Source organism: Petaurus breviceps, unplaced genomic scaffold, assembly GCF_028583685.1.
Source record: "Petaurus breviceps papuanus isolate PSGF00001 unplaced genomic scaffold, PetGlider_PUasm1.0 38, whole genome shotgun sequence".
Taxonomy (NCBI): domain Eukaryota; kingdom Metazoa; phylum Chordata; class Mammalia; order Diprotodontia; family Petauridae; genus Petaurus; species Petaurus breviceps.
The window spans coordinates 55,719,955-55,735,401 of record NW_027186304.1 but is presented as its reverse complement, the minus strand read 5'-3'; the positions used below and the strand labels follow the sequence as shown (position 1 = coordinate 55,735,401).

The window sequence follows — 15,447 nt, the reverse complement described above, 5'->3', positions numbered from 1 at the left end:
CAAAGGGAATTGTTCTCACCTATAAAAGTCTTATATTACTGAACAGAGACTTCTTTGTGCTAGAATATACTACTTATGCTAGATTGGAATGACCATGTGATAATTTTACACTTGAGTCAAATATCCACTGAGGACTAAATTGTACTTATAAAACTAATTGCAATTATGGTCAACCATAGGGAGTCTTAGATATTGGTCTCTGGAGGGAAAGATGCTGGGAAACTTATTTTCTCATATCCTTCAGAATTTTACTCTTTCTTAGGAAAATAGAATTTTCCCACACATAGTATATAAGCTATCTATTTTTTACTAGAAGTTGGAAGAACTTGCACAATCATCATCTTGGGCCCAACAAATTTATTCATTTTATAGTTTTGCCATGTAACATGTATATAGATCTGTGATGCCACTTTCCATACTCCTTTACCAGATGTAGTCACAGAAAATGAATGAAAAAGAGATCATATTGCAGAAGATGTGATGCAGAAAAAGAAGATCTGGACATAAGGAAAAACTAAAGTTAGAACAATTACTATGAGAATTTTAAGTGAAATCTCTACTCTTGAATTTTTATCAAAATTTTCCAATTTTTCCCAACAAAAAGTATCATTTAAAATATCCTTTCAATTGTGAGTGATGGTCGTTAGTCTTTATCTGAATTTGAACTAATTCCATTTCAATTTCCCATTTCCATCATCATGTTTTACTCCATTATTGCATTGAAAGAATTTTTGTGATCATCATCATCATGTTGAAACCATTTGACTCACTTTGTTCCCATTAATTCATTCTGATTGTTTCCTATTTATCCAATTTACTTTCCTACAAATATATCCCCCATTTTATTTCCCCCACTTGTTTTTACTTTTCAATTGTTCTCTTTCACTTTATTCTGAGTTCATTTTTGTGTTCCTTATCTTACACTTTGGGTGGCTGCAATAACAATGTGATTTTAATCTAATACAAAGGCAAGCCTCATATTACCTATCTTGTTGTAAAATCCTTTGGATTTTTTTAGAGCAATCAGGGTTAAGTAACTTGCTCCAGTTTACAAGGCCAGTTATCTCTGGGTGTGGTGCTAAGTATCTGAGCCCGGATTTGAACCCCAGGTCATCCCGACCCTGGAGCCAGTGCTCTTACTCACTGAGCCACCTGGCCGCCCCTAAGCAATTGGGGTTAAGTAACTTGCTCAAGGTTACACGGCCAGGTGTTTCTGGGTAGGTGCTAAGTGTCTGAGCCCGGGATTCGATCCTCAGGTCGTCCCGACACTGGAGCCGGTGCTCTTACTCGCTGTGCTACCTGGCTGCCCCTAACCTTTGGATTTTTTAATAATAAAGCTTTAATTTTCAAAGTCTCTGGAGATTTCCATTAGGAAGGCATTTGGAATTGGGAATCATGATATCTTACTTTACCCAAAGCAACAGAAAAGTAGGAAGTTTATGATCATGATCCTGATTAGAAGGTAGCGTTTAAAAACCATGTGCAGAGGTGGAAAAGTAAATAATGAAACCAGCACCCATGTCTGGTGTCCCAGTCAACCTCATTTACTTTTGTTCAATTATAGAGACCAGAGGACAATAATGACTAGTTTTCTGCTGCTCCCCCAGGGAAAAATATAATGTGTGGTATATGGCTTTTTTTTTTTAATTAGTGAAGCACCCATTAAAAAAAAAGAACAAAGAACAATAAAAAAAAAACAACTTCAATAATAATAATGCAAACAGAAACAGTGAGGAATAGAAATCAAAGCTTCTCAGATATTTGTTTATTAGTGTGGTATAGTTCTACATACAAATTTTCGAGTGGCACCAAAACCTACAAAGCAGATCCAGATGTTCCTTTTTACATGTGATTTAGGTTGAGCTGATTAAAAGGGCATTTCCAATTGATATCCTACTTACAGTACATGTTTATCTCTGGGTATGAGCAAAATATATATGCACTTCTATGTGATCTTGGGGAACTGAGAAGGATCTTCTCTAACCCTCCTTTCCCCACCCCCATTGAAACCTCCAACAAAATCCTCAACCTACAATACAACCTAATTGTATGAAATCTACAATTCCCACTATTCTGGAATGTCCAGCTACTGCTGCTGCTGCTGCTGTTGCTGCTGCTGCTGCGTTGTTTCAGTCATGTCCAATGCTTTGTAATTGCATTTGGGGTTTTCTTGGCAAAGATATGAGAGTAGTTTCTGTTTCTTTCTCCAGCCCATTTTACAGAGGAGGAAACTGAGGCAAAAAGGGTTAAGTGACTTGCCCAGAGCCAGATTGGAAATCATGAAGAATAGTATTCCTGCTTCCAAACCCAGTGCTTTATCCACTTCATCACATAGCTGCCCTCAAATCCTAACTATCCTTCAAATGTCAAACCAAGTCACTTCTCTTGTGGGAAGACTTTCTAATTATTCTGGGACTTATTGCTCTCACACAGTCATAGCCCAGTGCTAATCCAGTTCCCTCATTTTACAGATGTGATAATGGAGGCCAGAAAGATATAGTCATGCATTTAAAGTCTCACACATAATTAAGAACAGAGTGTACATGTCACCCAACTCCAAGTCCATTATTATTTGGGGAATCAAATTCTGATTCTATTACTTCTGATTGTACTGTTTGACCTTGGACAAGTCATTGGACGCTTGGTTCCTTCATATGAAAGGCCCCCTTGGGTCATGGTTCTTTCATATGAAAAGGAGTTTGGATAAAATGATCTCTAACATTTCTTTGATTATTTTTTTTAGCTCCAGAACCAGGGATTGCATGATAATTACAAATACTTCTTGCCATGATCACATAATAAAACATTTAAATATTGCCTTATATGGATCAGTAGTTATTTAATATGGACATATTGCTTCTCTAACTATATTGTAAACTTAAGAGGGCAGGTATAGCATAATATACTAAATCATCCTGGGGTAGAACACATGGTACATGCTCAATTCATATACAAAGTCAACAATTAATTGAGTTCATTGGCATCTTAACTTTAAGAAGGTGTCTCAATTTAAGAGGAAGTTGAACTGGAATTTAACTCCAATTATCAAGACCCTGTTGCTTGTCTGAGCTACTGCGTAGTTCCAACTTCCAACAACAGATGTGGCCGATTCATTCCCTCATCCCACAGGCAGATAAAAGGACATTTCAAGTCCTCAGGAATTGGAATATGATTACAAGCTGGGCAGAGAGGCAAAGGCAGACTAATCAACTGAAGCTGTTCTAAGTGGGGTGGCCAATCTGCGACTGATGGGAAGGCCCTGAACATGTGTGCCTTGGCTCTGGGCTAGTAAAGTACAGTGTAGAATATGTCATCACAGGCTGAAAAAATTCCATACTATGGTGTCCTCAGAACTGAGAAGTTCCTTCACAAGAAAGATGTGAGTCATTACAAAAAAACCAAAAATCTAGTTGAAAAATAATTATCTGAAGGAATGGTGCAATGTTGAATATCCTAGTCAGGCACTTTCCAACAGCTGCAAGACTGACTCACTGGAGAAAATACAAAAGCAAATATGTTGCAGCTGACTCAGGAAATCTGCCAACAAGTAACTATCTGAGATGCTCTTCTATTCGCTTTGAAACCCAAGGTGAATTTTAACAGGAGCAAAAATATTCAGAAAAGTCATCTTTAATAACTGTTACCTTATAGTATCATCTAAAAAGTGATTTTTTTTTATGAAAAGAAGAGGAAGAGCTGGACCAAATAGCAGAGGAAATAAGAACTGCATTTTCCAAAATGGATAACACCATTTCCTATAAAAGAGAGAAAATATTTAAACATAAATAAGTTGAAAATAAGATGAGGAAATGACAATAAAATAAGACTATAAAATGAGGCATTTGAGGGAGGAAAACGGTTCTTGGAAGCTGTAAAAAATTAAAAAAGCCAAAGAAGAAACATGTCTTCAACAAAGTAATCCTTTATAATTATGAATGTATCCTGACTTCACTCCAAATTAGCGGTAGCTAGATGGTACAAGGGATAGAATACTGGAACTGGATTTAGGAAGACTTGGGTTCAAATCTTATCCAATAATCCTAAGTATATGACTGCTATGTGCCTCAGTTTCTTAACCTATGAAATGGAAATAATAGATCCCTGCAGAATTGTTATGATAATAAAATGAGTTCATGTCTGTAAAGCACTGCAAACCTATGGTTATTATTAGATTGCTACAGGGTGCAAATTATGGAGATTCATTTTTATTCCTAAAAAAACCCTAAGATTGACCCATGGTACTCCCTTGTCATCTCATAATATCCATCACCTTAGCTAACATAATTATTCAGTCGATGGCAAAGGAGAATATAAAAAAGTAATGAAAGATAACTCCACTTCAGCAATTGTGGGAGTCAGAAATGGATCCATTTTTCCTTTGTTTTATGGTTCTGGAGAGTTTTCCAAAGCACAGACAGAAAGTTAAGGCCATAAAAAAAAAAGTTAAGGCCATGTAGTTCTGGAAGAAAATACTAAATGTTATATCTTTGTCAAGTCATCCTGACAGGAATACCATTGCAGTTGGTCAATATGGCAATGCCATACTCCCAATCACACAACTGACTTTGTAAGATATAAGCCCTATGAGTAGTTTTTATTGACAGAAGCCTATCTCATTCTAGGTTTCTCAAAAAAGATTGTGATTAATAAGGAATTAAGTGAAAAAAAAAAACAAAAGAGCCAACTGATGTTCATGTTTGTGTTGGAAGTTCTCATTAAGTCTGGATGGGTATGGTTGAGTTAAATATTAAATCTTGAAATATCTCTGCTGGAATCATTCAAAAGGATTTATTCCCATTATTGGACATGGAGTAATACTCAGTAGTCTTTAAAATAAGAGAAAACTTCGAAGTAGCTCAGGGTCCAGAAGATCAGGGAGCTTACTCATTTACCTCTACTATACTGCCCCCTCCCAGCTTTTTTTGTTTTTGTTGTCTTCAGTAAAGTAACTGGGGTGCTTTGGGCATATTTGTTCATGTCCCCATTTCTGGAAAATTATCTGAGTGATCAGGCTAGAGGGTCACCTTCAAGTGTTTTCCTCCAGTGTCTTACACCAATGAATCTTTAAAAACACAAGTGAGTCAGAGCTCTTAATGGCTTCTTAAATGTCATATGAAGAGCCCCAAACAGACGATTATGCATAATTCTTTTTGTTTGTTTGTTTTGTTTTTGGAGGGGGGGAGGGCAGGGCAATTGGGGTTATGTGACTTGCCCAAGGTCACACAGCGAGTAAGTGTGTCAAATGTCTGAGGCTGTTTTTGAACTCAGGTCCTCCTGACTCCAGGACTGGTACTCTATTCACTGCACCACCTACCTGCCCCTATGTATAATTCTTATACAGTCTTAAATTTAATTGTGTTTTGTGACTGCCAAGGATTAACATGCTAGTAGGTCTGAAAACTGCAATCATCCCCAAACTCTCAAAGTTTTTCAAATTAAATAAACAAAGGAAATTTTACAAAATTCCCAGGTTCTATTTCCTTTAGTCCTTAGAATTGACAGTCCCAAAACAAGTAACTAGGGGGAAATAAGTATTATTTTTTTTAAATAAATAAAGCATAAAGAAAAAGAAAAGAAAAACCAAGCTTCTCCTATCAGAGGGAAATTCTAATCTCAAACAAGCTCTCTGAGTACATTGGGGTTCACCCAACAGATTAGGCATCTGGAAGTCACTCCCCCAGATTCAGATGAGAAACCAAATGATCCTAGGCAAAAACTCTTTCAAGGATCACTTGCATTCCATAGATGCAAGTCCATACATTTTCACAAAAGTTCCCCTAACAATGCATCAAGCAATCCAGATAGAACTCTGGATATAACTTCTCCAGTAGTAGTCTTTTTCATGCAGAAAATACCCTGACTTGCTCTAATGGAGCCCTGACAATTTGTAGGACAATTTAGATAGAGGTAAAAACTCACCAATAATAGTAAAAGCAGGTACAGCTCAAAGATAAAGCAAAGAAACTCAATAGTCTCAGATGTGTATATTAAGCACTTGAAGTTGATTGGACGCAATCTCTCACAACCCAGACAGCCCCAGGTATAAATATAAATCTTACTAGGACCAGCAGGGCTAGAGAGAGCATCCTCTCCCTTAGTGTGGGTTCTGGAGGATGGGATTCTGGGTTCATGTGCATAGACCAAAATTTAGCCCTGTTGAAGTATGGCTTAAGACAGGGGTGAGGCTTATCCTTATATGTTCTGTCTTTCTTGGAGCCCCAAGGAAAATCACAAAGATTAGGTTTGGCACAAGTGTAAGGTCTCTCCAAACAGTTGGGAAGTACTCAATAAGCAATATAGATCAGTTATAGAACAGTGATTTATTGCTTCCACACAAAATAAATGTTTAAAACACAAAAAACTCATAAGCACATATTTACAAAAACTTAAAGCAAGATATAACAACCTATAACTCTTATTTTAATCCCCTAGGGGGTAGATAATTGAAATAATAAAACACAAAGTATTTGGTGGCATTATTAAACTGGCATTTCACCTGTACCTTGGCTCTGCACTATTCAAACAAATGATTCATTCCTTCAATGTCTTGTCTGTTCCTTTTGGTCAGCCATGTCAGAAGTTGTACTTATCATACCTTTATAGCAATCTTTGCCTGATAATGGTCAAAATTGTAGAAATCTCTTCCTGCTACCATTCAGTTTTGGCTGAAGGACACAGTAGTTTTTTATCTCTTCAATTCATGAAGCCACCTCCAAAAGCTAAAAACAGCCATTTCAGGATGACTGTTAGATAATTTATGCTTAGGGAAAGAAACATAAGCAGAAAGGGCAACCAGGGGCCCAATCTTTCAGGGTTTCCAAGGAAGCACATGCTGTCCTGTCTGAACAGATGATAGGGTTGCTGCTGGTAGGTGGAGAGTACCCTCTTTCCCCCTTCGTGGGGAATCCCAGACAGAATTCCACAGATCCCAAAGGGAGAAATGGGGAAGGGGAGGGGGGGGGAAAGAGGAGTGGCTGCAGAAGTTGTCTTTCCATTTAAAAATCACCTAGTGGGCAGCTTTTCCTAGCTCAGTCATTCTTTTTTCAGTGCTGTATCATCTCAAAGTGCCAAGTTCTTCAGCATTGATTCAGAGCTCATAAGTCCTACTAGAAGTGGTCCACCAGGTTAAGGGGCTAACAATTTGCCCTATGATATTTTATATCATAATAAAATTATATAATGCATATTATCTGATAATTATATCACCCAATCATATTAAATATTCAGAATTCATATTCACCATGTACATTTTCTAAGAAAAGAGTATAAAACACTGTGAAAAATAACTGTATTCCATTTCATCTCTCTTCTTATTCCACAATACAAGCCTGAGGAGAAGAAGAAAAAGTTGTCAGTACCTGACAGCCTTGTGCCGGGATCACCTGGTCAAGATTCAGAATTGTCCCATTCAGAAAAAAAAAAAATTTACCCATTTTACCTGAAAGTAATCTGGGCCACAGATTCTTCATAAAGGAAATTTTTGGAAAATAGTCTTGGAGAATAGCCTCAGAAGCTAGTAACTTCTTACCATTCCAGAATGTGTTCTAATATGAATAAGTCTAAATATATGGAAGAAGTTTTTAACTAATCAGCTCAATAGAGTTCACCTTTTGTGGAAGAAACATAGGTGAAAATGGAGGAAAAGAGGGAATAGAAGGAGAAGGAACAAGAGAAAAAGAAGGAGGTATTGCTGATGACCCTGGAAATTCCATTTTCATCTCTCTCTTTGTTTTCTCCTCTGATCGATATATCAAAATAATGTAAGATTTCTGGAGATGGCCTCCAATTTTATCCTTGGAGGATAATCAGTTAATCATTGAAATATGGTGGCATTCATAAAATTCATATAGGTGAGTTTCAATAAAGCCCTGGAAATTTTAGAAACAATGGAAGTTCTGAATTGAAAACATCTAATTCAGATTATCCCTCAGTCAGTTACAATTGTTCAGAAATCTGTAGTAGTATAAACCACAGATTCAGAGATAAAAGGGAAATTAAAGGCTATCAAGTCCAACTTTCTCATTTTTAAAAGTGAAAACAAGGGTGCTGAGAGTTTAAGATCACATATCTGGTAAGTTGCACAGACAAGATTTGAAGCTATGCATTCTGACTGAAGCCAGAGTTCTTTCTGCCATATCACATTGCCTAAGTTTTTTCATTAGGTTGACAAAGACTTTACAAACTCCTCCTCCCTAGCAAAGACAGAAAGGAAATTGTTGATGTTGATGTATGTGGAAATTGCCAGTGCTGTGCTTATAGATGTTTAATAACCTCTCCAAAACCAACAAAGTGGACACATGACACATTCAAATTTAATCTGCAATATTGCCATTTTCTAATCACTTTCTTAAGTCTAGACAATCAAAAGAAAGACAAAAAAAACCAATCAAACTGATTTATAGTGTTAACTAATTTTAAAAACATAAATCCTCACACAAAGTTTAATAATTGATTTTTGAGAGTCATTACAGCTGGTCCCAGTGTAGCCATGGATGTTGCCTTCAGTCTCCATAGATTTGTATCTTACCATTATTTGGACTGAGCACTTGTTCAACTTTTGCTGCCCTGTAAGTATATTTAAGTTATTTCTAAACATTTGTCAATATTGATTAGAGGCAAGAGAGGGGAAATTAAGCATGAAGTTGTAGGAAGGAAGGAAAGAAGGAAGGAAGGAAGGAAGGAAGGAAGGAAGGAAGGAAGGAAGGAAGGAAGGAAGGAAGGAAGGAAGGAAGGAAGGAAGGAAGAGGGAGGGAGAGAAAGGAGGGAGGGAGGGAAGAGAGGGAGGGAGGGAGGGAAGGAGGGAGGAAAGGAGAAAAAAAAATAAGAAAGCCATTGAAAAATATCTTTGAAATGTATAGAAAAGAACAGAAGGGGAGACCAGAAGGAACCACAGTCAAGAAGGACAGAGCCAAAAGTAACATGTTGAATTTTTATATCCTTTAAAATAAAAGTAAAATGTGCACAATAGAGATTCACAGTTTTATTTATAGTCCTATTTTTCTCTTTAACTATGTATGTGGAAATGCTCCTTTTAGTTGATGTTTCTTAAATTCAGTATGTGTCAAATGGGGGAACTGGGAAAGATGGAGAACAATATGAGACTCAGGGTCCACTCAGTCTATTCTGAGTGGTGAATACCTAGAAATTATAGACTTGTCAAATTGGTACAGAAGGTGGAGAAAGGAAAGTTTCATCACTGGAAGGCAGTCTAAGTGGATAATCAAAGGAGCCCATCAGGAGGCACAGGACCATGATCTCTGAACAAAGTTAACATCAGGAAGTACAACGATGGGGAGAAAGAGAATGTCACTGCAGCCAAGTAGGCTTCCTATTTAGTTTCATCTGATGGCTTAGCATCAGGGTATTCAGAAAGCATGACAACAAGTTAGTCATGAAGCATGCTAACATTTCTTAGGAATTTGTCTTAAATCATTATAAATATCAAATTTGTTTCAGGCTATATATGTCATTACAGAGCTTCCACAAGAGAAAAAAGGTTAATATATAATGTGAAAAATTCTCTCTTTCCTGTTGCTGTCATCTCTGCTGAAGTAAATCAAGATAAGAGATCTAAGGAAGGTCCAGAAAATGAACACACAGTTTGCCAGAACACCATGGGCTTATACTGATGTAACTAGCTAATTTGGAACACTGGAATTTCATTTTTTCCTGTCTTATTCCACACTCCACCCCCCATTTGCTTGTAAGGACAGTTATACCCCAAAAAGTTTCCTTCAGTTACATAAAATTCTATTTGTGAAATGACATCATTGTCCCATTCGTAATTTTGTCTTGTTAGGATACTTCCAGTTGGTAAACTGAAATTTCAGAGCTCTTGTTTTTGAAAAGTGGAAAGGTATCCATTTTGGATATTGTCAAGTTTCCAACATTTTATATTATTTTGTTTGGGGTTTTTTGTTGGGGTTTTTTTTTGTCTTTTGTTTCTTTTTTTCAATAAAGCTTTATAAAGCTTGTGGATTAAACAGAATACATTTCTAAATTTAAAAAGCTATATTAATGATATAGCTCTGTAATATAAGCAACCAAGCCTATTTATGAAATTTAAATTCTAGAATAATGATTGATGGTGCTGATAATAAGTACATTTTCATTTCTCTGTAGTTCAGCCTTCATTTCAAAGAAGATCAGTGACATTGAGAGGTGATATCTGGACTTGCACTTGAATAGGATTTAAGTGAGGCAGAGTTGTACTCTCTCTTCTAGAGTCATTGAAGTTCAATTGCAAGACAAAGGTTGAGATGACTGGGGATAGCCCAGGTTGAGGTGAATGAAATTGATGTCTTCAACAACCAACCAAGCTCTAAGCACTCCACAGTGTCTGCTTCAGTTGCCTTCATGGTTGTTGGAACAAATGGTTCTCATATGCCCATTCTGCTTGTGGAAGTCTTCACATGCTTGGGTTAGAAAACCCCTTAATTCACCAACAGGTTTGAGACCTGTCATTTGCCCTGAATCTTGTTTAGTCCATCTGCCAAGACCATTTTATCAGGGTGTAGCCATGGCACATGCTACAACTTCTTGGAGACACAGGTGAGTGTTGGGTGGCAGGTGGACACCAAAGGTGAATTAGCAGCCCTGAAAGAGTTTGGCAAGATATCAAACCATAAGTGTTAGTCCTTCGTGAATACCCCATATACACATTAGTCAAACGTCTTAGCCCTAGGAGTTGGCTTACTATGGAAAACACCAAGTCTCATGGGTTAAGACCACAAGACACTTCTGTTCAGAGTTCTTTATTTTGTTAGCTTCAAGATAACTCACTGTATTAGCAAGCACCCCAGCGTCCCCAGGGTGGCTGCCAACACAGGTTCTTAGATCTGCTTTGTTAAAGGAAAGCAACTCAAAATGGGTTAACAAGCTTACTTTAATCAGTCAAATATGTATCGTTTACCTAGTTTAGGGGGAAAAGGTCAGCACCCTGAACTTCAGAGTATACAGACAGAATTATCAAGACAGAGAAACAGATCAAATAGACAGGTTTCCAAACTGTCCAACCATTACATCCATACCAAATCAACATCTGGGTTTTTCAAAGCCAGGGGGCTCTCAACAACGGCTTCCCAGAGTCTCATCTGATCAAATCACAGAACACTTCTCAAAGTGAGCCCCAAAGCAAAGCCTCACATCAGGGATTATATAGCCTTCTCCTGGGTCAGAGAACGTAACCACCCTCTTGATCCACTGCCCAATCACACAGCATCAAGGTGTGGCATTCCTGAAAGCCAAGCTTTCTGTCACAGGCTCCATGTGACCACATTCAGCCTATTAGGAAGCAGAGCATATTTTCAAATCAAGGAAGGTTCTCAGAGTCTCTTAAGCTTTTCAAAGGGCCTAAGGGCAGGGAAGATCTTTAAATTTGCATTTCCATTACACTCACTTATATAACCACCTCAAATACCTGTAATACATGACTCTAAACAAACTTTAGAGCTACAGAACCCACAAAGTGACAGAGAGAAAGAAATCTCCCACTGAAGGCAGCCCTGTAGGCAGGCAGGAAGGGTCCATTGCAGCATGCTGGTTTTAGCCTCAGGGTGGCCCCAACCAGCCATGGCTGGAGGGACATTGGGAGAGTGGATCACCAGCAGCTATGGCAGTTTCCAGAATTATGAACCCATAAATATTCAAGGGAGAGTAAAAGGTCAGTGTAGACTTTGGGATTGGGGGACAGAGAGCTGTCCGGCCTCTGCCCCTGGAAGGAGAAGTGGTTGAGGCATGGAGTCCATGCAGCCGCCACCATGTGGCTGCTTCAGAGCTCCTGGCCTATAGATTGTAGGGGGACCAAACAACCATTCTGAGGGGTAATCACTCTTGCTTTAACCTGCTTGGATCTGTATTGCTGTCTTGGGTGGAGGTCCTGGGGTGAGTGACCAGTTGCCAGAGACTGTGGAGGCTTCAAAGAGGGCACCCACCTAATACCTCCAGCAGCTGCAAAAATCCCAGCTATTTGGGACAAAGCTCTCCTCTCTGGAAGCAGAGTTCTACCATGGCAAGAAGCTCAAAAGTCAAGTAATTGAGTGGCAACATGAGCAAGCAAAGGAAGCAAAGCAAGCACAGAAATCCAACTTTAGACTCCTATTTTGAGGGGAAAAAAAGATCAAAGCATGGAACAGGAGGAAGACAACAAAGTCAGAACTCCTGCACCAAAAGCTTCCAAGAAAAATATGAACTGATTACAGGCCATAGAAGAGCTTAAGAAGGATTTTAAAAACCAAATGAGAGAAGTAGAGAAAAAATTGGGAAGAGAAATGAGAATGATGCAAGAAAATCATGAAAAGAGTCAACCACCTGACTGAAGAAAATAACACCTTAAAAAATAGTAACTCAGGGGCAGCCAGGTGGCTCAGCAAGTAAGAGCACCAGCTCCAGTGTCAGGATGACCTGGGGATCAAATCCGGGCTCAGATACTTAGCACCACACCTAGAAATAACTGGCTGTGTAACCTTGAGAAAGTTACTTAACCCCAATTGCTTTCAAAAAAAAATAGTAACTCAAAGGGCAAAAGAGGCTCAAAAAGCCAATGAGGAGAAGAATGCCTTAAAAAGTCAAATTTGCCAGATGGAAAAAGAATTTCAAAAGCTCACTGAAGAGAATAATTCCTTCAGAATTAGATTGGAGCAAATGAAAGCTAATGACTTTATGAGAAATCAAGATACTATTAAACAGATGCAAACAAATGAAAAAAATAGGAGACAATGTGAAATATCTCATTAGAAAAATGACTGACCTGGAAAATAGATCCAGGAGAGATAATTTATAAATTATAAGACTACCTACAAGCCATCATCAAAAAAAGAACCTAGAAATCACCCTTCAAGAAATTCTCAAGGAAAACTGCCCTGATGTTTTAGAATGAGAGGGCAAAATAGAGGTTGAAAGAATCCACCAATCACCTCTTGAAAAAAATCCCAAAAAGAAAACTCCTAGGAATATTATAGCCAGGTTCCAGAGTTCCCAGATCAAGGAGAAAATGTTACAAGCAGCCAAGAAGAAACAATTTGAATATTGTGGAAACACAATCAGGATAACACAGGATCTGGCAGCTTCTACATTGAGGGATCAAAGGGCTTGGAATATGGTATTCTGGAGGTCAAAGGAAATGGGATTAAAACCAAGAATCACCTACCCAGCAAAATTGAGTATAATGTTTCAGGGGAAAATATAGTCATTCAATGAAACAGAGGATTTTCAAGCATTCTTGATGAGAAAAACAGAGTTGAATAGAAAATTTGACATTCAGATACAAGAAGCAAGAAAAGAATGAGAAGATAAACAGGGAAAAGAAATCATAAGGACTTTATCGAAGTTGAACTATTTACATTCCTACATGGAAAAATGATAAAACTTTTCTCAGTATGAGGACAGTTGAAGGGAATATAAATGTGTGTGTATACACATACATATGTGTCTATATAGGAGGGTATATGGGCATATGAATACATATGTGAGTGTATGTGTGTATATATATGTACAGGTATACTTAGACAGAGGGCACAGAACAAATTGAATAGAAAGGGATGATACTTAAAAGGTGAAACTGAGAGGTTAGAGAGGAATATAATGAAAGGAGATGGGGAGAGATAGAATGGGGTAAATTATCTCATATAGAAGAAGCAAGGGAAACCTGTTACAATGGAGGGGAAGAATAGGAAGGCAAAAAGGAATGGGTCAACCTTACTCTCATTGTATTTGGCTTGGAGAGGGAATGACATACCCACTAAATAGGGTATCTTGCCCTACAGGAGAGTAGTGGGGAAGGGGATGAGAGGGGGAATGATGGAGGGGAGGTCAGGGTAGGGAGGAGGGAAATTGGAAGCCCCCGCTTTTGAAAAGGGACAGGGTCAAAGTCGAGAATAGAAAAAGTGGAGGGCAGGATAGGATGGAGGGAAATATAGTCAGTCTTTAACAATATATCCACTATGGAAATGTTTTGCATAGCTACACATGTACAACCTATATTGAATTGCTTATCTTCCCAGTAAGGGTTGGTGATGAGGGAGGAAGGAAAAGAATCTGGAATTCAAAGTTTTAAAATCAAATGTTTAAAAAATATATATGTATATATACATATATATTTTACATGCAACTAGGAAATAAGATATACAGGCACTGTAGTATGGAGATCCATCTTGCCCTACCAGACAGTCAGAAGTGAGAGCAGATTGGGGGAGGGGGTATACAGTGAGACCACTGTTTTGGGGTGGTGGGTAGGGGAAAGATGGGGAGAAAATTTGTTGCTCAAAATCTTGTGAAAATGAATGATGTAAACTAAAAATAAACATAAAATTTAATTTAAAAATAAATAAATAAATGTTAGTTGACCAAAAAAAAGATAACTCACTTATAAGAATAATAGTTCATATTTGCAAAGTGCTTTAGGATTTAGAAATCCTTTCTTCCCAACAACCCTGGGAAGTACATAGTACAAGTGTTTTAAACCTCAAAGGAGAACTTATACTTAAACCTCAAAGGAGAAAACTTAAGGTTCCAATGGGTGCCTATAGTCACACTGTAGCTCCTAATATAGAATCCCATATTAAGTCTTCTGATTCCATGGATAATTTTTATTTTGTTTTGTTTTTTTCCCATGGCACCTTTATACTTCTCACACCTCTCACCATATGAGTCCCAGGAGGCAAGTTAACTGGAAACATATTCTTCAATATGTCCTAATTGGTTTAAGTAAAGTCTCTGTTCATATTAAAGAGTAGAGAACATTTTCAATCATTTACCAGCAGAGGGGAGATTTATCACAAAGCACTAAATTTGAGAGTTGGAGGGGACCTCAGTTGGCTATCCAGTCTAACCCATAGATAAGTCCAGATGAACAAGAAATCAGATCCAGAGTTGAACAGGAGAAGGACATAAAACTGAACTCCCTTCAGGAAATTCCCATATTTTAGTGTCAGTATTCTATAGGTGTTACTTTATGGCAATAACACAGGAAATTTAGTGGTCTCTGAATAATTAAAACAATATTATAGAGAGCAGTAAACATAGTAGGTGTGAACAGGCTATACACACATATATGTTATATGTGTGTATATAGACATAAATATCACTGAATATATATATGTATACATTATATATCAAGTAAGAACATGAAGAAAGAGATCAAAAAGAAATCACAAGATAGGAAGAGAATAAGCTGGACACAATTTGAGGGCAAGGGATTCTGGGCACATAACTACAATTTTTCACCTTCGTTTATATCAAGAGAAAGGAAAGAAAGTTTTTAGCATGCTGTTTGAGTTGAGCTGTCAGTGGCAATTATGTGGAAGGACATGGATGAGAGCCTTCAGGTACAGGCAAGTACAGATAGGTTATCTGCATTGTTGGAGGAAAACTTCCACAGATGTATTTGAGAATCTGATTAAGTCCTATACAGGAGGGCAAAGTACTTTAAGTAGATAAAGAATTTAATTG

The 15,447-nt window shown here is 37.8% G+C and overlaps 1 long non-coding RNA gene across 1 annotated transcript in view; it reads right to left on the bottom strand.

The window, feature by feature from the left end:
• Positions 1 to 6,305: 6,305 nt before the first annotated feature.
• The window catches only part of LOC138170526 (uncharacterized), a 35,933-nt gene continuing 26,791 nt past the window's right edge, over positions 6,306 to 15,447 (bottom strand). Inside the window, exon 3 of the long non-coding RNA XR_011170648.1 lies at positions 6,306 to 10,596. This is a non-coding gene — a long non-coding RNA (uncharacterized lncRNA). The remainder of the gene's footprint in view (positions 10,597 to 15,447) is intronic.